The sequence below is a fragment of the Aythya ferina genome (assembly GCF_964211825.1).
Source record: "Aythya ferina genome assembly, chromosome: 3".
Taxonomy (NCBI): Eukaryota; Metazoa; Chordata; class Aves; order Anseriformes; family Anatidae; genus Aythya; species Aythya ferina.
In genome coordinates, this window is record NC_140298.1 from 45935718 (window position 1) to 45962066 (window position 26349).

The window sequence follows — 26349 nt, forward strand, 5'->3', positions numbered from 1 at the left end:
AAGGAGCCTAGATGACTGGCTTAGACTAGCTACCTGATTTGTTGGTGGCTATAGACCAGGGAGACTACCTCTTTTGATCTTGGTGTATAAATTGTAATTTTCAAAGGTATTTTCTTAGCGTTGAAATGATTGCTTATATGTATGTGTGTGTGTGTATATTCACACACACATACAGTTATGCAAATATTACAGCTTTTCTTCTTAACTGGAGTTTTGTGCAAGGATTTGCATTAATGATCTTTAGTGATCAGTAGTTAAGTGTATATTTTATGTGATTTAGACCCAGATTTATTTTTGAGAAGCAATAAGACAAATCTGAAACCTTTGTGTGCAGATAAAATTACGCAGGCACAGTAGTTCCCTTCTCACAGAGAAACAGTGTAGCTCTTGCTGGAATTAATGGAGTTTCCACCAGTTTGGTACACAGTAAAGGCCAATTTGAACTCGTCTGAAATGGAATAAGTACTCTTCATTATGCAGATTGAGTATATTCCTGCCATAGCCATATCCATTTGACTGTGAAAGGTGATGTTTGAGCTTGCATGTGTTCATGGAGTTGCATATCAGCAGAGCCCAGCCCTGTTAAATTCTGTGAAAGTTTGTGGCAGTGAGCTAGTTGGTTAGGCTTTCGGTACCCAGCTTTCCCTGTCTGTAGTGTTTTTCTGTATTGCCAAAGGAACCCCAAAGCCTGGATAGCTCTAGTTATGCAGAGCTCCTGTCCATGAGCATGCCAGAAAGAGGTGCTGCCATTTCTAGGCTGCCAATACCTGGGGACCACAAGGACACCTCTGCATTCCTGTTGGCAGAACCAAGATGTGTCACAGGGCTTAAAGCACATAGCTGGTCAGGCAGGAGTCCTGGGAACACTGTCAGTGTTTGTCCTACTGTCACCAAGGATTTTCAGTGCAGGTTGTGGGGGCTGTATGGGACACTGTGCATGAATAGCTCTGGCAGGCTGCAGGTGGGAGCTAAAACAAGACCTGTCAGAAGCAGTGGGTAAGCTAGCTGATAGATAGGTAGCTCAGCACATCTCTGTGAACAGCCAGTGGGGATTTAACATAACAGACTACAGGAAGCTAAGTAACTAATCTGCTAATGTTCACTTTGAGATTATATATATTATTCTTATTTTTGAAATGGCAGAGAGAGGTTGAAACAAAAGAAATTATTAAAAAATAAAGGAAAAGCAGATGGACATGAACATGTCTTGAAGACATCAGGGAGTCTGACCTGACACAGAGAACTCTGAATTAGTGTAATCATGGCCTGCTTTCCTTGTTTTCTTGTAATGCCAAAAGTATCAAGAAATGATCAAACCTCAGCTGATGGTGTTTTGGTTACCTTTCATCTAGCAGCAATGATGGAAAAGTGGCATGTGAGACCACAGCTGTTGGCAATTGAAAAGATAGAGTTAATTTAGAGGGCATTATATTTTGGCATGTGTTAAAATGAATTCTCATGTCTTTAGGCCCCCCCCCCCTCCCCCCAGTGGTATGGTGCTGAGGACGTACCTCACCTGGTCATTTTGGCAATGCAATAGCAATAAGGCAAAATGGTGGTTTGTGAGTTTCTAAAATGTGTTGTTTTTGTTTGTTTTTTTTTTTTTTTTTTTTTTTGCTTTTTGTTTTGTTTTTTAACGATCTTAAGATGCAAAGGTAAGAATCTATTTTGTGTCACATTTTAATAAAACTCTGTACTTTTACGCTAAGGGAACAAGTGAGGTACTATTAATGAGTAACTTTAAAAGGATTGGATAATTTGTTCAGGTTCTTTGGATAGCAGATACGAAATACCTTGCTGCTGATATAAGTTTGTCAAAATTACTTATGTTTTATGGAATGTTTTTGGTTGAACTAGAATGTATTTTCATGCAGTTCTTTATCAATTACTTAATGCTTTTGCTTAATTTTTAGAATAATACCCCTTTCCCCCGTTCTACCAAAAAGTTGTGCTTAAAAAAGTAATGTTCTTTTTGAAACAAACAAACAAAAAAAAACCCTCAAAGAATTAACAAATATTTTCTCTGTGAGCTGCTTTTTCTGACACCAGTCATTGTGCTTTACATTCGCTTCCAAAAGAAGTTGAAAAGAAGAGAGACAAAGAGGAAAGGGATCACAGTATCTCAATTTTATTTTCTTTCCTGAAAAGTATTCTCTTTGGACAGACAGTAATTGTAGTTTCTAATGACACAAACTTGAAGGGAAACAGAAGAAGACTACAAACAGGTTTATGGGCCTATCAGCAAGAATATGTGGCTACAAATTGCTGAGTAAATGAAACAGCCTGTTGTTTCCTAAGACTGAGTTTGAGAGTGTTATGCCAAAGTATTTGAGGAGGAGCTAGAGCACCAGGCGGTGTAAAGAATACCTGCTGAGTCCTAATTGGTGCCCACTGTTGTTAATGGCTTCCTGTGGCTGAATGTTTACTTGTCATTTGTTTTGTGCTTTGTTTCCCAGCTACTGGAAGAAAAAAAATACTGACCAAAACTTTATTTTGCTTTTAAGTGTATCCCTGGACATCAAGTGTCGTACTGCAAATTGTCTTACAATGCTAAGTACCTCAAGTCTATTCCTCAGTCCTGTAATTATCTGCTGTACTTCAAAAGTTACAGTGTTTTGCATATCGTGTTCTCAATTTTGAAAGTTATCTGGTTTATTACAATCTGTAGTATTTAACTAACAAAATTATGCAATATCAACGTTTGGGGGTGGGGGTTCCAACAAAGCTTTGTGTGGTTAGATACTTTAAAAAAAAAAAAAAAAAACTCAGATAAAATCAACATTTTCTTAAACATCTGTTCTCACTTCTCTCATAAATCTCTTCTCTTTTTTTTTTTTTTTTTTTTTTTTTTTTTTTTTTTTGTGGTATACTTGTAAATGGTCTGCGAGGGACAACAAAAAAATGAAAACTTGCATGTTCAGGATTTGCCTACAAGAGTTCCTACATGTGATGCAACTGTGTTTTGGCTTAGTGATATTTTTTTCTGTTCTGATCCAAAAGGATGAAAAAATCCACAATACTATCTAGGTTGGTGTTTCAGACCCTTGCATGCTCTGTCCTCGGTCTCCCTAGCAAAGCTGCCTGCCAGTGCTAGCTATGGTGTGAACACCTCCCTGCTGGGAAAAGGAGTGAAACTGCTATTTCTAACAAGGCTACTGAATAATTTGTGGTGAATAACCATGTACACTCGTTACTGATCACGAAAGAATTAGAACTAGTGAAAACATCCTAATCCCATAATCTTGAGTCATCTGTTTCTCCTACACTTTTTTTTTTTTTTTTTTTTGGTCTGGTGAATGGGGAGATTTAATTTCAGTAAACCTAAAAAGCAATGCAGACTTCTCAAAAAAATTCCTATACCACAATTTAGCAATTAATTCTTACTCTGCATTTGAAGAATAACTTCTATATATCTGCATTCTGTTCAGCTTTATATATGGAAACATAACAGCAAAGAACTGAATCAGTTGGTTAGAGATGAGGGTACGTCTGAAAGCAACTTCTGTACCAGTAATACGTTAGATCTCAGTCAGTGTTTGTGATGCCCTCAGAGGCTAACCAGATAATGTGGGGGCAGGCTTCAGTGAAATAAAGAGCATTTTGTCTTGGGAAGGCTTGATCTGTTGATGACCTGTACTTTATCTGGAGACAGTAGAAAGTAACTCCCTTACCCCAGGCTGCTTCTCTGAGAAGTGGCCTGGGGTTTGAAGCAGGAATAATATGTTCTTTTGGAGTAAAGCAGGCATGGTCATTTAAAGAGTTTTTTGACTTTTGTTGCTTATTTCAAAAAGAAAACAGCTGCATCCCGCCCAACACATCCCCCCAACTTCTCTTTCCTTATAGTGAATATATTTTTTATTTGCAAATATACAGCAGTGCTAGACAGATCAGTGATACAAAGAACTGCTGCAATAGGAAGCTTCTTGAAGGAATTCTTAAGATATCTATGACCTTAATCTAATTTCTTGATTACCATTGACTGTCATTTCAAATCTATTTCACTTATAAATCACTTCTGCATGCATTTTCATTGTACACTTCGCAGGTGCACTGTCCATAGGGTGTTATTGCCTGCTATTTTGTGTTACCAATTCAGGTAAAATAAAATAAAAATTGGAGCCCCCCTTTATCAAGCACTGAGACTAGAAGCTACTAAGAGCTAAAGGAAATTTCACCCACTGTAGAAGAGTGAGATTTAGATATCAAGTTCAAAATATTTATTCTTATCTGCATGGTAGAAAGGGTTAAGGAAAATGGGTCTAAAATTGCTCTTGACAGGCAGCCAGACAGATTGGCAATTTGCAGGTCAATCTCAGGGAAAGCACATCTAACTAACACAGGAGCCCTTTACCACAACTTCAAAAGGGTCATGACCTGTATGAAAAAAGAGGCATCTAACCTACTTTCCCTTTGGTAGGAGGATGGTAATCAAAAGAAAATTTGAGGAAGAAGTAGCTAATTTCTCCTATATTTGAGGAGAAGCTTAGTATATTGTAGTATATTTCTCATTCCTAAGTACGTCTCTATCTTAGCAAATGCCAGATCTGTTATTTGCTAATACCTTCTTGTCATTGAATATTATTTAGTATTTTATTTTTAATTCTCTCTCTGATTATAGGACCGTTGAATAAATAAATTAGGTGTAGGGTCTTAAAGAACCAACAGGACTGTGAAGACTTTTGGATGCTGATTCCACAGGGCTGTCACAGCTCACAGCTGTCACAAGAAAAACTTGAGGATACAAAATCAAAAAGCTGGATTTCCTGCACACTTGACCATATCTGAATATTTAAGCAATTTAGATTTAAAACAAAACTGATTTTAAAAATGTCAGTAACATGACAGCAAGAAATGAAGCTAAACCTTTAAATGGTGTAGGCATGTATAAGTCATTAAAATCAATGCAACTGTGCATATTTGTGTCACCTGAGAATCAACCCCAGCAATTTAATACCATCCCTTTAGATCATCACTTCTTAATGCATTTTTTATGCTTGTTTAAAAAAAAAAAAAAAAAAACAAAAAAAAAACAAACAAAAAAAAACTTTGAGCTCTAGAAAAACTGACATTCCTTTTAAACAGAGATGCAAAACACCAAGGTAATCTTTTAATTATTTTAGTAAAAAATGAGCCTATATGTAAGAGTATGTAGAAAAATTAGTTTGCCTAAAGTGTTTTATAAAAAGTGATTTTCATCAATGACTTTGCTATAGCACTAAAGTAATTATTCAAGTACGATAATCTTTCTTGGTTTAGGATGAGAAATACCGTGACTTTTGGTTGTGATAATTTCTATATTACTTGCTCATTTTGGTCATCTTAAAATTCATTGAAACATGCAGATTTTGTTCTGTCTTTACTTTGCTCTTCTCTTAACCTTTCCCTATGTATTTTACACCCTAATGCTGTTTTGTATCCTAACTTTTTGCCACAATCCTGCAAATATGTTCTTGGTTCACTGCAGCTCTCTCTTTAATCTAAACTTGCACAATGAATCAAACTGCCAGATATATGAATTAAGGGAACAGATTATTAGTAGATCAAAACTCATCCCTTGATTTATAGGAAGATGTTTCAATCTCCACCAGTAGTTATGGAACATGGATTACTTTGTGCTTACACTCTAAATGTTCTGTCTTAAAGAAACCTGACTGCTATGATATTAAGAAATTAAAAAATATTACTGATAAATGTCAGTCTAAAATCCCAGTACTGGTGAGTTAAACTAATTGATTATGGCAGAATTTTCTTTCTTCTTTCTATAAACCAGCATTACAATTTTGATTACGGTTTTGTTTTGGCTCTGCAGTGGTTGCTTCCAAAAGTTTTACAAATGCACAGAAAGGCAAACTAGTGTAGAGCCGCCTACCATTGCCTCTCTAAGCCAGAGGTGGGGGCAGCTGAAAAAGGCAAGCAATTTTTGTTACAGTTAAGCGTAACAATTGTGCTTTCAAACAGTGCTACACAGACTGGAATTAAGTAATCCAAAGCCATTTATCCCTGTGTCTAAGCTGTGCTTGGTACAGGAGAATAGTGGAGACACCTGCTGTGAGCCAGTCTGCTCTGGCAGGTGATCCAGTGCCTCAGAGTCTCTGCTCAGTCCTTGTCCAAGACCTGCCTTCATATTTCAAATAAAGTTGTGTTTTATACTAGCAAAATAATTCTTTTGCTGATGCTTGTTTGCTAAAATGAATAAGTTCTCCCAGTAGTGCAGCATTTTTGCCTGTCAAGCTGTATCTTCACTGCTGTTTTGCTGCAGTCGTTGAGTCCCATAACAGTAGAATTGCTTCCCTCTTTCCCCGCAATATTATTAAGCCATATGGCTACCTGGCAAGATTTAAAATGTGGATATAGCTTTAGAAACATGCTCATCTGCCTTCTCCTCAGACTCTGTATCACCCCTTCCCTACAATGGTGGGAAGTTGTTATTACATCAGTCACTTTTTTTCAATGGGGAGTAGTACCAGGCCATGCTTGGCGAACAGTATATGTATGTTGCATTTGACCCTCAGTTTTTTGTAACTTCCAAACTGCAAAGATTGAGCATCAATGCTCCTGGCTTTTACTCTGAGGGCCTGAGGTAATCTTTCCATTTTAATTTGAGAGTGAAAATCTGTCCACCTTCATACCACAGGAATAACACTGTGCTTAATAGTGGGAAGAGACAATAGAAAGTTAAAGGAGAAAAATATTATTCATTCAGGCAGTGCTTTCATGTGGGGAAAGCTCTGCATCAGATTCAGGGGACTGCTGCTACTGTCTGGAAATGAAAGAAAGAAAAGAACCTCAGTGACCATACCCAAGTTTTTGATGCTCTGTGCAAAGCGAAGTGGCCTGCAGGTGGGGGGAGTTGAGGACATATGAGGAAGAGGAGTGACTGATAGGGAGGGTGTAAATGCTTAGAAGCAGCTTTACCGGTTAATGCCCCTATTTTCTTGATAGAGAACCTTCCTTTCTATCTCGTTATTGCTATGTGTCCTTCGTGAATGTGCTCTAGACTAAAAATGCAAAAAGAATTTTTGCATTTAAAGGACAGTACTGAAGAACGGATGAAGAGACTCCCTAGCACTTCCAGTTCCAATTGTATTAATTGGAGAGATTGATTTTGTTGTCTGAAAACCGGGTAGAAAACACTTTTCAAATAAGCTGCCAATTAAAACTGGCTAAAACAGCAGCAGAATATGAAGGAAAGCAAAAATATCTCCAATTTTTACCTCGGGCCCCTTCTCACCTCCTCCCCTCAAGCCCACTTGTTTCCCCTGTTTGTGTACAGTTCACCAGCTGTGCCCTGTGAGATGAGCTGGGGTGGGCTTCTTTCTTCACACCTCCATGCAATGAACACATCACTTCTCCAATCTGCTGGACTTAGCAGTATTTCTTCGGCCAGGCTGTCAGGTTGCTGAGGATAACTGAGGGTTTAATTTGCAGTTTGCATTCTTTTCCGAAGTACTGCGCGCTCTGGAGACAAGTCAAAAGTAGTCATATGATTATGAACTCAAGGGTTCCATCCATCTTTCCTTTACTTTAGTAAAGTCATCTCTGTCCAGAAGGTATTTCACATGTTGGACACACTGATTTCATTGATATTGCAAGGGACAAAAATAAAATGCTGTTACTACAGGAATGAAAAACCTGGTGAGCTTCAGTCTCCTGCCAGATTAAATACTTTAACCTTAAATCCATTTTTTTAATTGCATATAGATATTCACAGGATCATTTTTGTTTGTGTCTGAACTTACCTGTTCTGGCCATGTTATTTTGCTGTAAAAATTACTGTATTTATTACATAAATTAGGTACACAGTGCCGTGCTAGAATTTTCTATTTAATGCATTTTACAAACATAGAGCCTATTTACCAAACAATAACTTAGACAATGAAGCAGTTTTGAAAGATGAGAGCAGTTGTGTGCTTTTGGTTTTTAATTACAGAACAGGAAATCAGGAGTTTCCTGTTTATTTTATTGTATTGCTCAAAGTTTGATTTCTAAATGCATAAGGTGTTTGTATGCTATTTGTAACCTTTGGTCATCTTTGAAGGAATCAGCATTGTTGAATTTTAGCAATGTTACTTAAAGATAAAGAACTACTTGTGTAAATGAGGAATCTGAGGAGTAGTATATCTGGTCTGATAAAAACATCTTACAGTAAAAGAGGTTGAGAGTTTCATCTTATTTCTCTCCCTCTCATTTTTTCCTTTTTTCCCCTTTATTTCAGCAATAAGATATGGAAAGAAATGGGAAGAAAGTGTTGTTTTTTTTTGTTTTGTTTTTTTGTTTTGTTTTTGTTTTTTTTTTTTTTTTCTCCAAATGATGTTATTTTTTTTCATGAAAAGAAAAAAAGGGGGTAGGAGGGAGGGAGTAGGGGATGTTTTGAGTTAGAAATTTAACTAGCCTTACTTTTCATTTTAAAATATTTTTATGGATTACCATAACACGATGTTACCTCCGTTTGATGTTCTTACGTGATACAGATTTTGATCTCTCCTCAGAACAAGTGAAATTGAACACTCTAGTAACTGATCATCAGAACAACTTTTTCCCTATCTCCAGACTTGTAGCGTATTCATTGCTGTTATCTAGGTGATGATTACGAATCAGCAAATCAACCCTATTAGTGTTCCTGTAGAGGACTTTTCTCCTCCCTCCCACTCAACAATGCAGTCTTGGTTACTTTCTGTTTTGACTGAAGAGAGAAGATACCAGGTTATGCTCCCTTTACAGAGTGGAAGCAGACCTGCAGAACCATGAAACTAGTCCAATATCATCCTCTCCAGTAGAGAAGAATCACAGAATCATCTAGATTGGAAGAGACCTCTAAGATCACTGAGCCCAACCTCTGACCAAACACTAACAAGTCCTCCACTAAACCGTAATGGTTCTGCCAAAGACCAGCTATCTTCCCCTGGGTCTCTTTCAGCTCCTGTCATTGGGTAGTAAAGAGACAGCTCGTCCTCTTAGTTCCCCCCTGCTATCTGCTATTCTAGCTGTGATGCCAACAGCTTACCTGAATACCACATTCAGTGTATTGATAGGGCCTCCCTTTAGCACCTCCAGGGCTGGAAAGACATGTCAGTACTGCACAACAATTATGTCTTACTTACAGCCCCATCCCACCTGTAGTCACTTGTGGCAAGATCTCCCATCACATCACCTGGGATAGAGGATCCTGCTGTCTGCACAGCTGCTACCATGGAGATAATGGTGCACTTCAGAGCTAAGCACTGCCTGAGCTATTGGAAAGTGGATGTCTGCAGATGAGGGAAAGGGCAGTGAACTATTTACCTCTTCTGATTGTCCACCCTCTCCCCAGTATCATTTCTGCCTTTCCTGGGTAGCACTGTAACTTACTACAAGATGGAAAAATATCTGGTTATCTCAGACATTGCTCCATGTGGGCAACAACATTTAGCAGTGGAGCACAAGGCTTGTTAGAGCTTTCCTTTGACTCAGATATGGACTTCTTACTTTTGATCTACGGTAGACTTGAAGATACCAGAAGGTATCTTTTGGCTGTAAGCTGTAAAAGGTTTGGATAAGCAAATTTCACTCTGTTTTTAATTTTTCCATCTGACAGCTACACTCTTTGAGCTGAACATGGAAGGAATACGCAGTGAACTGGTCAGATTGCTGGACAGCCTACATAGAACAGTGGCGTTAGAGCCTGTTTCATATGTTCTTGTAGACTGGTAGGAAGGCTTATTTGGACAAATATATATGGCCAAAGCCAATTTATTTCATTACCATTGGAAGTAGCTTTGAGGTAATGTTTGTGCCCATCTTACTTTGATGTCTGGGTAGATGTCACTTCTATAAACTATAGTTTTATCCATCCATAAAATAGACACCAGTTGAGGCCTTCAGGAGAGTGAGCCTAATATTAATGTAGTGTACAGATCTGGCAAAAATCAATTTGAAGGAGAAGTGGATTTTACCTTATAAACAGCAAAAGTGAAATAACAGAACTACCACTTGCGTCATTATTTAAAGGAAAAAAAATGTATTGTTTATCCCTGTATCACTGATCATGCACGAACTAGTGTCCTGTCTGGATTAGCAACAAGGAAGACAAGTCACATACTCAGCGCAAGTCCTAAATGATTTCTCTGTTTGAGAGCACTCTGGATTCCCACCGGTGCAAGTGACAGCAGAAAACGGGTATTAAGTGTTGGAGGTAAACCACCCTTTCTTAGCTTTTGGAAAGAGGTTTATTTGTAGACACTTACAGGTGACTTTTTGTAATTGTTTCCAAATGAAGGGAGGATTAGCTAAGATGTCACCAAACCGTGAGGAGGCCTGGTTGGCCTTTCATCCTGCCCTGGTCTAAAGGTAGGCCACATGGGCCCTGTTTGCATGACCCAAGACAAATATATCTTGGCTCAGTGCTTGTTTCTATATGCTTGAGTGAAGCAGAAGTGATTGTTCACAAATATGTGAGAGAAAAATAAAGCGGAGAAATGAAGGGGTGGCCTTTCATGTATGAAAAGGGGTAAAGGCCGCTTCAAACTGGGTTTTACAAAATCAACATTTCAGACTTAGTATATTGACAAAATAATGAGAAGAGAAATCAAACTTCAGTCCAGGTATTTCTAGAAGAATTATATTATATGGAAAATAGAAAAAAAAAAAAAAAAGTTAAGAATTTAAACAGGCTTTTTAGAATGAGTTGACTCATTTTTTGTGCCCGGCCTGTGACATCTTAAAAGCATTCTCAAGGTGATGATTGAGAAAGAAAAACAAAAGGGGAAAAATAGCACATAGGCAGATTTGCTTCTATATTCTTCTATTTTTTCCCTTGTATTTTGCATTTTAGGAATATGTTCCTAGACATATAAGCAGTTACAAGTAGTTGCAATAGCAAGCAAACTGTGATAAGAGTGTACCTGAGCAATGCAGTACATAGCTAGCCACCAGGTACAAGTCTATGGAGAATCAAGCCCAGAAAGCTTTTGTTTTTCTCCGTGAAATGTAAATAGTTTTCAATCAAAGGCCTTGTCTGCTCACAAACTGGCACTAATTTAAATGTATCTGTGTTCGGTAACTGATACAGTCAATTGATGAAGGTTCTACAAAGACTTTGCCTAGAGCATTTCCTGGTTTTGTATTCCTGCCTACCAGAGTTAGAGATGTACATGCAACCCCTATACTAGAACTTGCTCGTGTTCTTAGGTGCTTACGTTCACAGTAAAAACATCTGTAGATGTTCATGTTCTTCCCCTTCTTTTATTTTCCCTGTACCTATTGTATAAACACACACAAGTCTTTCAATTTTAATTCATTCAACTCTGTGCTTCAGCTATAGCTCAAATGGAGATCCTCAGCCTCATGATCTTATAAATAAATAATCTTTAAAATAATTAAATAAGCTCTGACTTTTGTTTACAGCAAAGCCAACTTCTTATTACTCTGGAGCATTTTTAATGGCTTGCTGCAGGGAACAACCCTAGAATAGAAGAGGGCTGGATCCAGAGTATATAATGCATCACGTTTACTTTCTTCAGAGTGTTAAAATAAAAAAGAAACTCATGTACAAAATATTTTACAAATAAACCATTGTTCTTGCAAGTTTCTCCCAAACTGCAGTTATTAACACAATTAAAATGTAGGAAAAGAGATTTTTTTAACTTTGCTGATACCACTACATGTAATAAACGTCCAAGTAAATGACTTCTATCTGAATAGAAAGAAAATAGTTGCTGTTTTCAGATGGTACTTACACTCAGAACGTTATTTGTCTAAGCAGAACTGCGCACATTCAACTGTTGAAACTTGGAGTTTTAACAAAATGCATCTCAAGCATGGAACTGAAGCCTGTAACCTTTGTTTGGTATAGACAGCAAAAATAAGCTATACATTCCTGGATGCAGGAATTTGCCATTGAACTGCTACACTTTGGCTGTGTCAGGGTGTGCTTCTCTTTGAAGGTTAAGCGTATCCTTGCATAAGCACGAACATCTCCATGCCACGTAACTTTTGGGCTAGAAAACTTCCCTTGGTGTGCTTGGTTTATTGGTATTGATCAGCAGCCCCTAAAATGTTTGTAGTACAGTGTGTGAAGAAAGCAGTGAAAATGTGGAGAAGAAACAGGTGTACATTAGCTGTCTGTGAAATGGCAGGATATCCTGAATCAGTAGCCTTCATTTAATTACTCTTGAAATATAGCCTTAAAATGTAAAGGCAACAGCTTAAATGTAATAATTGTTGCTTCTTTCACTGGATTTTTTTTTTAGTTTGAAGAATTCAATTCAGGTTTACACTGTCCTAAAGAACTACACAAGCTCCTGGAGGGCTTAGGAGGTGGATGAACTCAGTTTCTGCTGATAACTAGAAGCCCTGTTCCTCTTTGCTCAGTGGTCAAATCCCCATTCTGAAATGGAAAAGTGCATGTGCTATCAGCACAAAAATCTGTCACATTATGACTGAAAATACACAATTGGCATAAAATTAATGAGAGGAACTAAATGTTTAAGTAAAACATTTCTTCAGTCTTACCCTTATTCTAAGGAAGTGAGGTTTGTTTGTCATTCTGTTGACTGTTTGTCCCTCTTTTTGCCCCCCACTGATGCCAGTGACTTTTGAATACGTTTGCCACTTTCATCTTAATGTTCTGAAAAGGTTTGTGAAAATTGATACCTAGGTACAGGGGTGTGAGTCAGACACAAATCTGAAGGAGACATTTCAGCACAGCTTCGATTTGTCTTTTTACTGTCTCACTTTGACAACATGTTCAGCCAGCATGTTCAGCATGGCACTGCAAGGAGCCAGCAAGTGCTGCCTTTTGCCCAGCTCTTGGTGTAGAATTTAGGGATAATGGACAGGAAGTGGAAATTTAACAGTAAGGGAAGGAAGTCATAGAGTATAAGGAACGACTTCTTGTTATTGAAGCTACACTTTGATTACCTTGCTATATCAAAGGGCATCAAGTCCTGGGAGCGTGCTGCATATGTATCATTCAGTTCATCACAGGTCCTGAATGATAGGAGCAATGAGGAACTGAAAGAGGAAATATTTGTAGTAGGTCAACATGACCAAGATATGGACAAACATGTCTGGATTTGTTTTATTATGGATAAGGACCTGAAAGACAGAAAATATTCTAGCATTGGTGGGTAGACATATCAAAAATTAAAATTTTAGAAATGGGAAGGATGTTGCTGCTAGGAGTAGTGAAAACAAGGAAATAACATAAAAGGAGAAATACAAGCTGTTTGGTAAGAGCTGCAAAGTTTAGTATTAGACCAACAGTAATCCTTCCAGGGAAGTAGATCAGAAGTGTCATTAGTTGCATAGGCCTAAACCGAGGGAGATTGGTTTGGTATTGAGATGTAGATTTGTGAGTCATTTACCAAAAGGTAATAGTTATATCGGTGTGAAGAGGGGAGGCTTCCTGAGGATAAGATAGAGGGGCTGAGACCAGGATAGAGCTTTGAAGAGCTCTTTCAGACAAGAGACAGAGGAGAAGGAGGAACTATTAGAGGGGGATGAGAAATAGAAGTATGTGTTGGGCATAGAGATAGCTTTGTTAGAGCTGTTGGGCATTAGAAGTGCCTACAGCTTGTTCCATGTACCTTAGACGTCTTACTGGCATTTGAGCTTGCCCATTAAAAATACTTTGGATATCTTTACCATACAGTATAGACATAACTAGGGAGACAAAACCAAGACAAGCTTTAAAGGAGAAAAAGGATGACAAGGGAGAGTGGGGATGAGAAAATACAGTGCAGATGTCACTGGGCTGAGGAGGGGACAAAACTGAACCAAATGCATGCAATATCCAGCATAGCTGATTCACAGAGGTGAAAAGGAAGAAGCCAAGCTGAGTCAAGGAATACCCTGGTGGGAGGAAGAGTTGTTGTGAGCAGGGTTATTAGACTTTAGAGGGAGGATGCAGAAGTTTATAGGTTTTTGCTTTTTTGTGCTTCCCCCCCCAAAGCAAACAAACAAAAACAGTATCAGAGGCAGGGCTTTGTTTTGAAATTAATTTTTATTCTTTACTGGAAGCTCAATGTGCTTTTGGTAAAGACTCTCAAAGAAGGCCCCACTGTACTAACTTGCTGGTTATGAAGCAGAAGGATTATGGATGGAAGCAACTGTGGAATTCAGTGTAAAATAGCTGGTATATTGTGAATTCACAGGTGACTTTTCTGACAGTGAGCTTCCTTTTATAGACTAGGCAATGTTAAGGAGTAAGCACTAATAACTGATTAGTAAGTAAACTAACACAGGGGAATAATCTAAATGGTTATTCTGTAAGGCAGACCTTTCTGAAGTTATTCCAAATCAAGTAATTCCAGTTATCTCTGGAGTGAGACTTGATAAGCAGGAAAAAAATCTAGAGTTGTTAACCACCAATGTTTTCATGAGTGGAGGAGTCCATGGTATGCTATCAGCAGTCTCTTGACATCCCAGCTGGGGTGATTGCTCTATGTAATGATGTGGAGAAGAGGAAAACTCTGCCAGCTCATTTTTAAGAGTATGGGTAAGGATGGCTGGAGAACACCACAAGGTCTTGATGCTTTCAGCAACCTCACCGTGGGGAGAGGAAAAAACAACAATGACAAAAACACACCAAAGCCACAATATCACTTCTTTATTAGAAAATATGAGGTTTTTCACCCATTCAGTTTATGAATAGTGACTGCTAAGATCACATGTCAGTGTGGTCAGGGAGTTCCATATTTAACCCAGTAGTAGTCTGTGGTGTGCTCTTGAAGCTGTGTCGCTGGGACAGGTCCTTGCCTGTGGGAATTAAAATGCTCTCTAGAAACTGAGATGCCTTGTGTTGACAAAACCTTTATCAGTGTGAACTCTCACCAATTTCTTCATCGAGGTGACTGCTGGGTGAGCAGGTTTGGCTTCAGCTGTGCCAAAGAACAAATCCTTGATTCATTAAAAAATGTGTTTAGAATGTAACATATGAAAGGGGGCATTTTACTGTTTGTGTATACACAAACATTGGATGCTGCCAGATCTCTCAAACTCAGTGTATAAAATGTGATCTATGCTGTATGTAGTTCCATATAAGTTATTAGCATTATTGTCATACACACAGTTAGACGCAGTGCTCTGTAGAAGGGTTGCAGGTGTGTTTGGCTGAAGCTACACATTGCAGACCTGCTTTCTATCACCTTGGTCTTTGTGTTGTCATTTATATCAGCGCAAGTAGGTGTAAACTGCTGCTAATTCAGGGAGGTGGCAACGTGCAGAGATGAGAGAATCAGACCTTATAGAGTATTGCATATCTGCAATGCTCTGTATAGCACTGCAAAATATGTTCCCAGCATATTTTTCTTTCAGAGCACTTTTCAAATAAATAGATGCATCTTGTTTTTCTTTGTCTTCCTTCTTTGATGGAAGAATGTACAGTCATGTTACCTTTTTTTTTTTTTTTTTTTTTTTTTTTTGAGGACCTCAGTTATAGTGCTGAAAACAAATGCAAAACGAGCACTTATGGATTAAAAGTTATTCTTGTTCACTTTTTCTTTTTCTTTCTCCTTAAGAGAGAGCATCCTCAGTTTTGAATGGCGTATGGACCAAAGCCCCACACATTCCATTGTGAAGGTATCACTAATGATGTGCTAGTTCTCAAGGATGTACCAGAGTGCTGCAGCTAACACCCGATAACACTGCTCACTCCAGTGCTGGCACACTTTGCCTGCTGAGTGTAAAATCTCTCATGAAACAGATCTGAAGCAGTAAGTGGGGATCTGCATTGACTTGCAGGACCACGAGGCAAGTAGCACAAAAATCAGTTCTTGCTCATACTTCTCTTCTATGGAGGCTAAATGGATGTCTTTGAATGTCTTGTTTTTTTCCTTGTTTCCTGCAAACGGCAAATACAAGTGTTACTTGTGTTATGAGTGCATAGCAATTTTCCTTTTTAAAGCAAAATAGTTAAGCATTTGGGTAAGATTTTCCTTTTCCTTTTTCCCTCCCCCCCCCTTTTTTTTTTTTTTTTTTTTTTTTTTTTAACCAGAGAGCAATAAAAGCTGAGTTCTTATGTCCTGTGCTCAAGACTTTAATAAAGACTAAGGGACTTTTTAACACCTTTGCTCTGAGACTGAGCTTTCCTTAGCTTTTGTTTTGTCAGAATGGATGCACACATGTAAAGTACTGAATGGCTGTGTAGCACAGTGTACATTTGACAAAGAAATATGGGGGGGCATGCTTGTGAAGGTTTCTGGAAATAATTCCTCTTTCTTGTTTTAATTCCTGTGTGAGGGCTGTGCTGGTATTCTGCAGGGAGAGTAGTGCTAGGACTTTGTTGTTTACAAGGTACAATATATTGCTAACCTGGGGCACCAGGCCAGGAGGCTGGTATGGCATTCTCTTTGCTCAGCTGGCCTCTTGCTTAATCCGCCTTCTGTAACTGGGATGTTTCTAGTTACTGTCTGTCTCAGTAGCAGTTTGTGTTGTACTGTATGGTCAGAAAGACACAGACAAGATTGATTGTAGGCTTCTTTAATTAGAGCAGTCAGAAAAAGGAGACAGATAGTTTGTGGCACACAAACTCTACTCCAGACTAATACTAATCTTTCAATTTGAAGAACTCCAAGTGTTTAGGACTGTGATTTTGAAAAATCTGTAACTACATAACATTTAACCTGATAGTCATGGGAGACTTAAAACTTCAGACATGTTTCCTCCTTGATCTCCTCATCCTGTCCTTACTAAGTTTTGAGGCTAGCACCTTGAATGGAATCTGGTATCCCATTTAAGAGTCCATTATATTTTGCCAGCTCTTACACAGGGAGTTCAGTGACTCATTTTTGTCCAAAACAGTCAGAAGTGTCATTCAGTTTTGATTGGATGACACTAAAAATGGGAAATCTATTGGTTTGTGCTGCTAATTTGCAATTAATTAGTGGTTAATGATGCTCTATGCTTGAAGCTTATGCTCTGTTGTTTTTTTTTTTTTTTTTTTTAATTATTATTTTATTTATTTATTTATTTTTCCCTGATACTGCCATCTATTAATTGTTCTTATTTTTGTTGACTTTCAGGCATAGTTCAGTATTTGTAATGCTTCCCCTAATGGAGCTATTTACATCCTGGTGTCAATTCACTTTTCATTTTGTTTCAATCAGCTAAATTAAGTATACTTTAAAAATCTCTCACTGTGCAATATTTTCTTCAGCCAATCAGAAATTGAGTCAGAAGGAAACCAAACACAATCTTCTACATTTTTTTTTTGTAACTTTTTTTTTTTTTTTTTTTTTGGTCAGAAATATAGAAATATGTTCCAGGAGTACCAGTGTGCAGAGATGGAAAACCTGTTGCATCTCTTAGTTACCCTCTTTCCTGTTCTGCTAAGGATCTCATTAGCCCTTCTTTTCTCAGGACATCGTCAGGAGTCCTTGATGCATTTCTCCTCTTTTATTATCCCCAGTTCCTTTTCAGGGTTGTTCCCAGCTCTGCCACTAAAGCCTGCATTCCTGTCTCCCAGCAAGGAGTGGGGCTGTACCACAGCGCCTGCTGTCAGCCCGACCCATTCAAGTAAGTAACCCAGATGACTGCCATGGTCTGCCTTTTCCACCTCTTCATCATCACACCAATTTGTGTTGCCTAAAAGCTTATGCAGAGGCAACACTGTATTTCCTTTTGGGTCACAGAACAGTTTTGGGCTGCTGCACGCTGGTGTTTTTCCTGGGACAGGCCAGATGAATGGTGGGTTTTATTCTGATTAAAACAAAATCAAACTAAACAGCAAAACCAACCAAACACACCACCTTTTGTGATCTCTGGGGATGTTTGCATGCATGGGAATGGACAATCACTTTTCATCTCCACCATGCTCAATGGTAGCTGAGATATGACCTAGGTCTTGCCTGAAAGCTGTGTTGTACATTGGTGTTGTACCCATGTACCTCATACAGCACTGAGGAGCCATAAGAAGTAGAAACCATCAGTTTCAGTACAGGGCCTGTTCAGAGGGCTGGCAGACTTTCTGCAGCAAGTTTCCACACAGTCACCAGAGCATAGGCACCTCCTTCCTTCTGAGATGGCTTAGGGGTACCCCAGGTAGCTGCATTGCACCTTATGCCATTCGTCTTTCAGGATGTCACCTGAAATAAAGCAGGACACCTCTGTTGAGGTGACTGGATCAAATCCACTGCTTTGTGCACTCAAAGTCACTGAAAATATGTTGGTTGCAAGGGACATCTGAAGGTTTCTAGTCCAATCTCTGCTCCAAGACCAGCCAACTTCAAATCTAGATCAGGTTGCTCAGGATCTTTTCTAGTCAAACTCACCTTTCTAGACATAGACATAGCAGTTCTGAATCTGCTGTCAAGTGCATCTTTACTCAGAAATTCATAGGGAAATTTTATATCAGATCCATTATAAAATCAAAGTGTATTGCATCTATTTAGCCAGCCTAACATTTCTCACAAAATGCTGACTGCATACATTATTTTTATTTAGTAAATCATTGTATTAGACTCTTTCATCTGAGGGATTGTAAATTGTTAGAGGCATTGATACAAAGTTTTGCTTGAAACTCACCATCAACTGATGCAAATCAAACCTATGTCATGGCTGAGGTTTCTTTTGTTGTCTCATTCATGAACTTTTGCACTGTTGGCCTGTGTCTAGAAGTGAAAATGTGCAAATACCTTACTTTTACACTGTCTTCAGCAGGGCAAGAACCAGGCATTTCTCAAACACTAGCACAGTGTTTCTGAGAGCTGCAAGGAGCAGCTGCTTGACCAGCAGTGATTTGAGACAGATGGAGCAAATGTCTGGAAAGAACAGTGACACAATGCAATAGAATGACTGTAGGTCTCATGCAAGTGTAATAAGCACCTGGAGTAATAGTGTCCTCTTTTTTTTTTTTTTTTTTTTCCTCCCCGCCCCCCCCCCCGGTTCTCTCTACTGAAGGGGATTAGATTGCCTGGGAAGGCTTTAAATCCAAGCCCTTGCATTTCAATTCTTGGCCTCTGAGTCAGATCTTGTATTTTCACATATAGCTGTCCTTCATAAAAGATCTCAGAAAGAACCATGGTAATTTACAAGCCAGTAAGAAAATATCAAAAAATCACTTAAGGAGTGTTTTTATTTATTTTGCTATTAATAACCAGCATACCACTGATGCTGTAAGTGATGGGTTGGTGCTACAGCTAAACTGATATAGTAACTATGGCTTCCAAGTCCTGCTCTCCCTTCCTATCCTTGGCCTCCTGCTAGTGCTTGTTTAACAACAAAGTGAGTCAGTTCAGAGAGCTCAAACATACAAATAACAACAAAATCACTTTCTAAAGTGTTTCTGTTCTTTCTGCTGTGTTGCCCTCTTTAATTGCAAACTGGGCCAAGACTGTAGTTTCACAATAATGTTGGACTGATGTAAGTATGTGCTGTGTAAAGGAAAGGTGTCTTCCTGAGATCACCCCTGCTTGTGCTGCTATGTGGGAGGCAGGTCTTGGTGCAGATCTGGAGGAAAATCATCTCCCTGCTCCACTTGTTTTATTTTGTTTTTCCCCCTTCAGGTTAGTTTTGAGCTGGTTTCATGATCTGGCTTACCACAGCTGTACAAATACTATGAAGAGGGTACAGGACGAACTTTAGCTGGTAACTTCTTGTTTTGGCTGAGAGAGGTAGTGGAAGGGCTACTTCAGCTATGCTCATGTAAATCTGCACCCATTTCACTGACACTGAAGCATTCATTCTGTATTTACGCTTGAGTAAATGAGATCAGAAGCCAGCCTAATGGAAAGAAAATGTAGGAAAAGGGAAGAGAAGTAAGGAAAAAACAGAATGTGGTCCTCTTCGGGAATCTCTTTTTTTTATTATTATTATTTTTTATTTTTTTTCCCAAAGCAACGGAGCTTGACCTGATATAATCTCTAACAGTCCTACGTATTTTGTTAGCTACCTTCTTCCAGGTTTAGATGAACTTTAATATGGCATATCTAGAGGCAAATGCACCATTGTGAGTTGAATATCTCATTTAGAAAATACATCCTTACTTTGTTTTGTTTCTTATGCTCACAACGCTCAGCTAAAACAGGAGGATCAGTATGCTGCCAGCATCCACCTCGTCATTGTAAACACACAAAGCCCCAAAAAGAAACCGAGCAAATATTTCCTAAGGTAAGTGTGAAAATCTCAGCCCTCGCTGGGCCCTTTCAGATGAATTTTTCTGTACAGTTACTAAGCTGAGTATATGGAAAAAAAAAAAAAAAGACCATGTTTGTTGGTAGTTTTTTCCAGTGGCCTTACTGGAGTTGCCCTTGCTAACCATTGTTATACAGAGTTACTTGTGTCAGTGGGTGGTTTGGTTAAGCTTGGCTTCAGAGTTCTCAAGATCTGGCTTCCTTGTAGTTAAAAATTGAACAGCCTTCATTATTGCTTTAAAACACAATGATCATCTGAGACTGAAAGTGGTCTGCTTGATGTATAGACTGTAGTTGTTGACAACAGGAAAAAAAGAGAAACTCAGCTGGTTAATTTGTTTCTTACTAATGTGGTGCTGTATTATTTGCCTTCCAAGGTCCTTAAATGAAATATTTTTCAAACATCAGCTCATCAAGCCTCTGTACAGTCCATAAAATGTTGTATCTGGTGTTGTATTTAAACCCAACACATAGTGAAATGCATTGCAGAGTCTGGGACATCATTTGAAATAACCAGGTGAACTTAAGAAAGCTTAATTGAGATATTGTGACATAGCTAAAAATCTACTCTTCTGAACAGTGCTGGGGGAAATGTAGCAGAAAGAGGACCCTGTTTGTTACAGATTTTCTTCATTCACCTCTCTAGGACAGTAACACTTTTGCTCACCATGCCTGGGAGCCCTTGTTCCCTTTGATCACAATCTCACAGGCTTGCAGTTTCACTTCTCACTCCTGCCGCTCACTCAGAATTCCTCCCGCATTTCTCTGCAGTTTGCCAGCTCAGAGAAGACTTATCCATTGTCATATTATCACAGATTTATTGAGTTTTAAAGTTCTTTAGTATTTCTTTGATTAGAATTGACAAAAAAGGGAAAATTAAGAAATAGGATGTATTTATGCCCCATTTGAACTCTGATTTTCACAGTGTTTTGATTTGCTGTTAAATTTCACGTGCTTTCAGCATTTTGTTAATTTTAAAATTGTTGCAGTTTTGAAAATTATATTTCAATTTAAAAATAAAAGCACAAACTTGTCTGTAGTTGTACACTTGTTTTGGTTATAAGCTGGCCAGTTAGAATGCAAGGAAACAATGCAAAACCCAAATATTTGTAATTGAAAGTTTGTAAACACATTTATAAAAATCAGGGTGTACTGGAAACTTCTAACCAATCCTACTGGCTTACATGGAGAACAAGAAGCAGGCTAGCCTGGATAGCCTCGTGCTCTGTTCAGGTTCAAAGAGGAAGTTTAACCTTGCACCACATTGTGCCATGCCTCATTCAGCCTTAGGGTTTGATTAGCCTTTGATTTCAAAATAAGCAGTCCCATGTCATGAGAATTTAACTGGAATTTAATGTTGGAATAATATGAACAAGCTTGCAGAAATCCAAGTTTGATGCCACAAAAGTACTTAAGTCAAAATGTGTCCCACCAGTACCCTGATACAGATGAGAGATGGCAACAGGAACAAAAGTTATTCTGCCAGCATGCAGCATTGATGAATATTATGTTTTAAGTAGCCTATAGGATTTAGTAAGGCTGCAGTACAGCTGTTTGTGGCACACAACTCATCCCCATGTAGCTCGTGGCTGGGAGCTGCAGCTGCCACTGCCCTTAGCTGTGCTGGGGAAGGCAGAGCTATGGCTGGCAGGGAAAACCCTACAGAGTGGTCTCAGTTGGATGTTCAGCAGGTGAAGTCAGTGTCCTTAATTGCTGGTGGAGAAAAGGTGAGCACGTCTGGAGGTGCAATGCCTACTCCTTGAGGCTAATAGTCAGCTTTGTCAAATTGTGACCCAAGGCATTTTGAAAGGGATTAATGCAGCAAAAATCAGGATGCTGCTGGTGGCACTTGCTGTGGCTGGCAGAACCCAGAGAAAGAGGAGGAAAAAAAAAAAAAAAGAAAAGAAATTGGGAATCTCAAAATAAAGAATCACAGAATTCTAGAGAAAAGTGGAACACACACAAAAAAATATTAATCTAAGATGCATCTATTGCCTCAATTATTTTAATATTTGAGCACCTCATGGTCCTGATGATTGTTCGCTTGTTTCATTGCAACCCCTTGTTGTGAGATGGGTGTTATATACTATCCCCATCAGAGAAAAGAGTTGTGGTACAAAAGGACTGTAGAGCATGCCTGGGACACTGAAAAGACCTGTCCCAGAGCAGAAGATTTACCATGGTATTCTGCAGTACCTGCCCACCATGCCCAAAATCCCTTGACTTTTAAGTTTCTCACATGCATTTTTAAATTTTCTTCTGAGACCACAAAAGACTGTCTCAGCCCTCCAGAGCTGGGCCATGTGACTTCTGGTTGGAAAGACTTTGGGGGCATTGCAGACATCATTAAGAAGGCCAGTTCATGGAATTTAGATGGCTTCTAAGAGTAAAGCAAAAGGTATTGAGATTTGTTGAGTTTAAAAGATTTTGTTTCTCACACTTTGCTAAAATGTATCTGCTCACACAGAAGGAGAGGATATTAGTCTGCAGGATGGATATCTAAAGATTACTCTGGCCATCAAAGGAACCTTCAAAAGCAATTATTCATGAGCTCACCTTACTCTTCCTTCTGGCAGCTGGGAAACAAGTTTCTAGCAAAAACATATAGAGTTGTTACCTTCACTATATTTCTTTCTCTATGTCAGTCCTGTGCTTTCTGTCAATTGTTCCTGAGGTTTTGAATTTTATTTTTGTTTTGTTTGTTTGTTTTTGGATACAGACTCACCTTTGTGGAGACCTGGGATGAGCAGTTTGTGTTATTTCCATGCAGAACTTTTCACATCTATTAGTGGAAGAGAGGAGAGACAACATCTGACGTATACCAGCCTTTGTTGTCAGAACTGGACTTAGGAGCAGCACAAAACTTATCACAATATTCCCTAACGTCCTTAGTCAGACACCTGATCCAAATTGTGTTTGTCAGCAAAGTCATGCAATGTTAGTTCTGAGTAAGAGTTTTAACTGCAAGCATGGAAAAAAAAAAAAAAAAAAAAAAAAAAAAACACCACTAAATTCTTCAATTGCAGACAACAGGGTCAATTCTGGTTCCCTCTGGCCTTTTTAAAAAGAAATGTCCTGCTATTTCACAGCTTCAGATGCCACTCAGTAGCACAACCAAATGCTGAAGTGGTAGCAGAGGCGTAATGCTCTTGGTTCCGACTCATTTATTGTCAGCCTGTATTTTTTTTTTTTTTTTCTCTTCAGGTTTGTGATTTCTTTTGTTTGAGTTTCTGGAGATTGTTGCATCAGAAAAGGCTGTTTAGGGAAATTGTGTATTAGGGGAAAAAAAATACCCAAACAGGTCAGGAGCCTGAACTTCATCTACTGCTGCTTGCCAGAGGGCGCCTGTCCATCACGTAGACGTAGATGGATATGCAGTGCAGTTCTAGAACTGAACTTGCATCTTTGAGCTTTGGGAAGTGCCCAGCAAAGCTCTGTTTTTAGGAGCTGTAGCAACAGCAATTGTAGCTGTCTTACAGAATAATGTGAAGACAAATCCCTGCTTTGCTTTTTTTTTTTTTTTCCAGTTTTATTTTATTTAATAAATGATGTAAGGATAAACAACAGAGATGACATTGTTCAGTCTGTACTAATCTGCCTCAGTAGCTCCTCTTCAACTTCTATCCTTTCACAATATGTTCCTTGCTAGCAGCTTTACTGTCTTTATTCCCTCATTAATTGTTAGCACCGAAATACTTCCTGGATTTAAAATACTGATTTTTTTTTATTATTATTATTATTTTATATTTTTTTAAGCCTAAAGATCTAAAAATTAGGGTGCTAGGGGAGCTAGGACCTAGAGGTTGCAGAAGTGTTGAAAGTCCCAGGGTTAACTAGGGGCTCAGGGATGGAGTTTAATTAGAAGCCCAAACGCAACTATTCAGGCTCTAACTCCTAGTGGGAGCTAGAGGCACTAGTTGAAGTTGGTCACTAAATATTTTGCTAAATCTGGGTGATGCTTTGGTCTTTGGGTGATCTGCAAGTTATGTCCCATCAATTCTGAACAACACAGAGTATCATGTTTCACTTGTGCGCTCTCAGAAATGTTTTCTGTAGCCTGTTACTTTCACACACAGTTTTTCCAAATCTTGTGCTTGAGTTATTTAAAATTGCTCTTTGGTGAGGCTGCAGATCAGCTGTGTACCATTCAGACAACAGTGTTTAAAATAAAGCAGACATTTAAGTGATTTTCATAAGCTAAGAGTTTTAGTTATTTCTTACTAAATTGTTCAGGTATTTCAACAAGAACGGCAAACTGTTATGCTTTGTCACTTTTTTTATTTTTTTTTTTATTTTTTTATTTTTCCCAGCAGTTGGTCCTCTCTCCCTTCATCGCTCAATTGTAAATGGTGCAGGAGTTCCAGATTAAAGCTTATGACATAACTGAACCCCTGATGATTTGACTTCTGTTTTCCTCTGCTAAGGTCACATAGCCAGAGCTGGCTGCTTATCACTGAGTACGATCATTAAATGATTTAATGGGGGGTTAAATGAAAAGTAAGAATTTTCATACTAGTGTGATACAAATCGTGTGTCCAATTAAAGCCTCAAAGCATTTTTTAAAAGCTATATAAAAGGTGAATCATTTCTGTAAACAGCCCTTAAAGTGAAAACCCAACACCTTTGCTGTGGGAGAAGTAATATGATCTCGAATACCTTTGCAAACAAAGAGTCACTTGCCTTCTGCAAGTTGCTCTCTCTTTTTTTTTTTTTTTTTTTTTTTTTTTTTTCAGCGGCTCAGCATGGGGTGCCAGAAAAATCATTAACGGGCCCATCTTGCACTTCTGTCTTTTCCACACCTGCGTATCACGATCCCTGCTGTAACTTTATGGACCGTGAGGAGGCAGGTTTGACGCCATGAAACACAGGCTCCGCTAACAGCTGCAGGATGGGCAGAAAGCCAGACAGTAAAATGTAAAGAGGAGGAAGGAGAGGGATCACCTTTGAAGTTTACAAAAAAGCATGACTTTGACCACTTCCTTTTTTAATTAGCTGTCTCAGGTACATTGAGCTACTGGCCACCAGCTTGAATGTGAAGGGGTGGGGGTTTGTTGGAAATGCTGATGGTAATACTGTAAGCTAAATGTGTGGCTTCGTTTGTACATGACTATTATTTTATCTTTTTAATTATTTTGTATTTTTTTTGGGGGGGGGGGGGGCTAAGTTTAACATGCTAGCATAAACATCAGGGAAAAGAGCTTATTCCATTTGGGAATGTGTAAACTAAAGCTAAATTCTTCATTTTTCAAGTATGAAAAAATGGCATGAACACAGTGTTTAAAAGTTAGGATTTTGATCACACTCTAGCCAGAAAACTTGTAATTCCCGTGCCCATAGCACTCATAATGCACCTAGTTACATGCGTAGAACTTTTTGTTTGTTTGTTTATTTTTTATTTATTTATTTTTATTTTTTATAAATGTATGTAGAGTTAACTTTTGGTCAATATCCATGCTATCTCTGGGAAAGTCACTTTTGTTTTTCTTTACTGTAACTGAAAGCCTAATCTGAGGGGTCATGCAAAAGAATTGAAGTCACTTAGGAATCAAACTTTCCTGTCTTCAAGAGGCAAAAAGTTCATTTTGAACTAGTATGTTCTTAGTACTTTTTATTAACATTAATGTGTGTTTAGGGAAATGGATAAAGGGAAAATACAAACTGTAGTTGTCTTCTATGTAAGAACTACATGCATTTAATTTATAAGACAATAAATCAAGAGTAAGTACATTTTACTTTCATATTTTACGTTAGGGTTAGGTCCTAATACATAGCAGTGTTTTTTCTAAGATGGACCTTTCTGAGGACTGAAATGCTTACAAATAAACATGCTTTAAACATAAGAAAATCTACACGTGCCCATATAGGGATGTATAGTTGTTGATATTAAATCAAGATTTTCTTGTAAGGAGGATTCAAATTATTTGCATGTTCTTGCCTGTGCAATGATAGTGATGCTTTGCACTAGGTGTTGAGATCTATATGTTGAAAACATCTTATGTTTCGTATGCTACAAATTTGGCAAAGGCATTCTACTACATGTGTAGTCAGTACTCCAAATGGAAGACAGAAACCAGAAAGAAAAAAAAGGAAGCCAAATGTATTTTGAAGTGTCTCCAAAAAGGTCCTCCAAAAAAGCAGATGCAAAAGATATCCTAACTGATAATTTTAATAATAAATAACACTCTAAAAATTCAGAACAGAATGAGCTACATGCCAGGCTGAGAAGTTGTATGAGGTGAAT

General features: G+C 38.4%; 1 long non-coding RNA gene across 2 annotated transcripts; it reads left to right on the plus strand.

Annotated features, from left to right (window-relative positions):
- On the plus strand, nt 1-24335 carry LOC311433981. 2 transcript variants are annotated; one of them, XR_014691164.1, is made up of 6 exons: nt 1-106; nt 15498-15729; nt 17398-17493; nt 19994-20085; nt 20486-20625; nt 22828-24335. It is a non-coding gene; the product is annotated as an uncharacterized lncRNA (long non-coding RNA). The 2 variants fall into 2 exon arrangements; XR_014691165.1 differs by lacking the exon at nt 1-106 and adding an exon at nt 1459-1655.
- Nucleotides 24336-26349: the final 2014 nt, after the last annotated feature.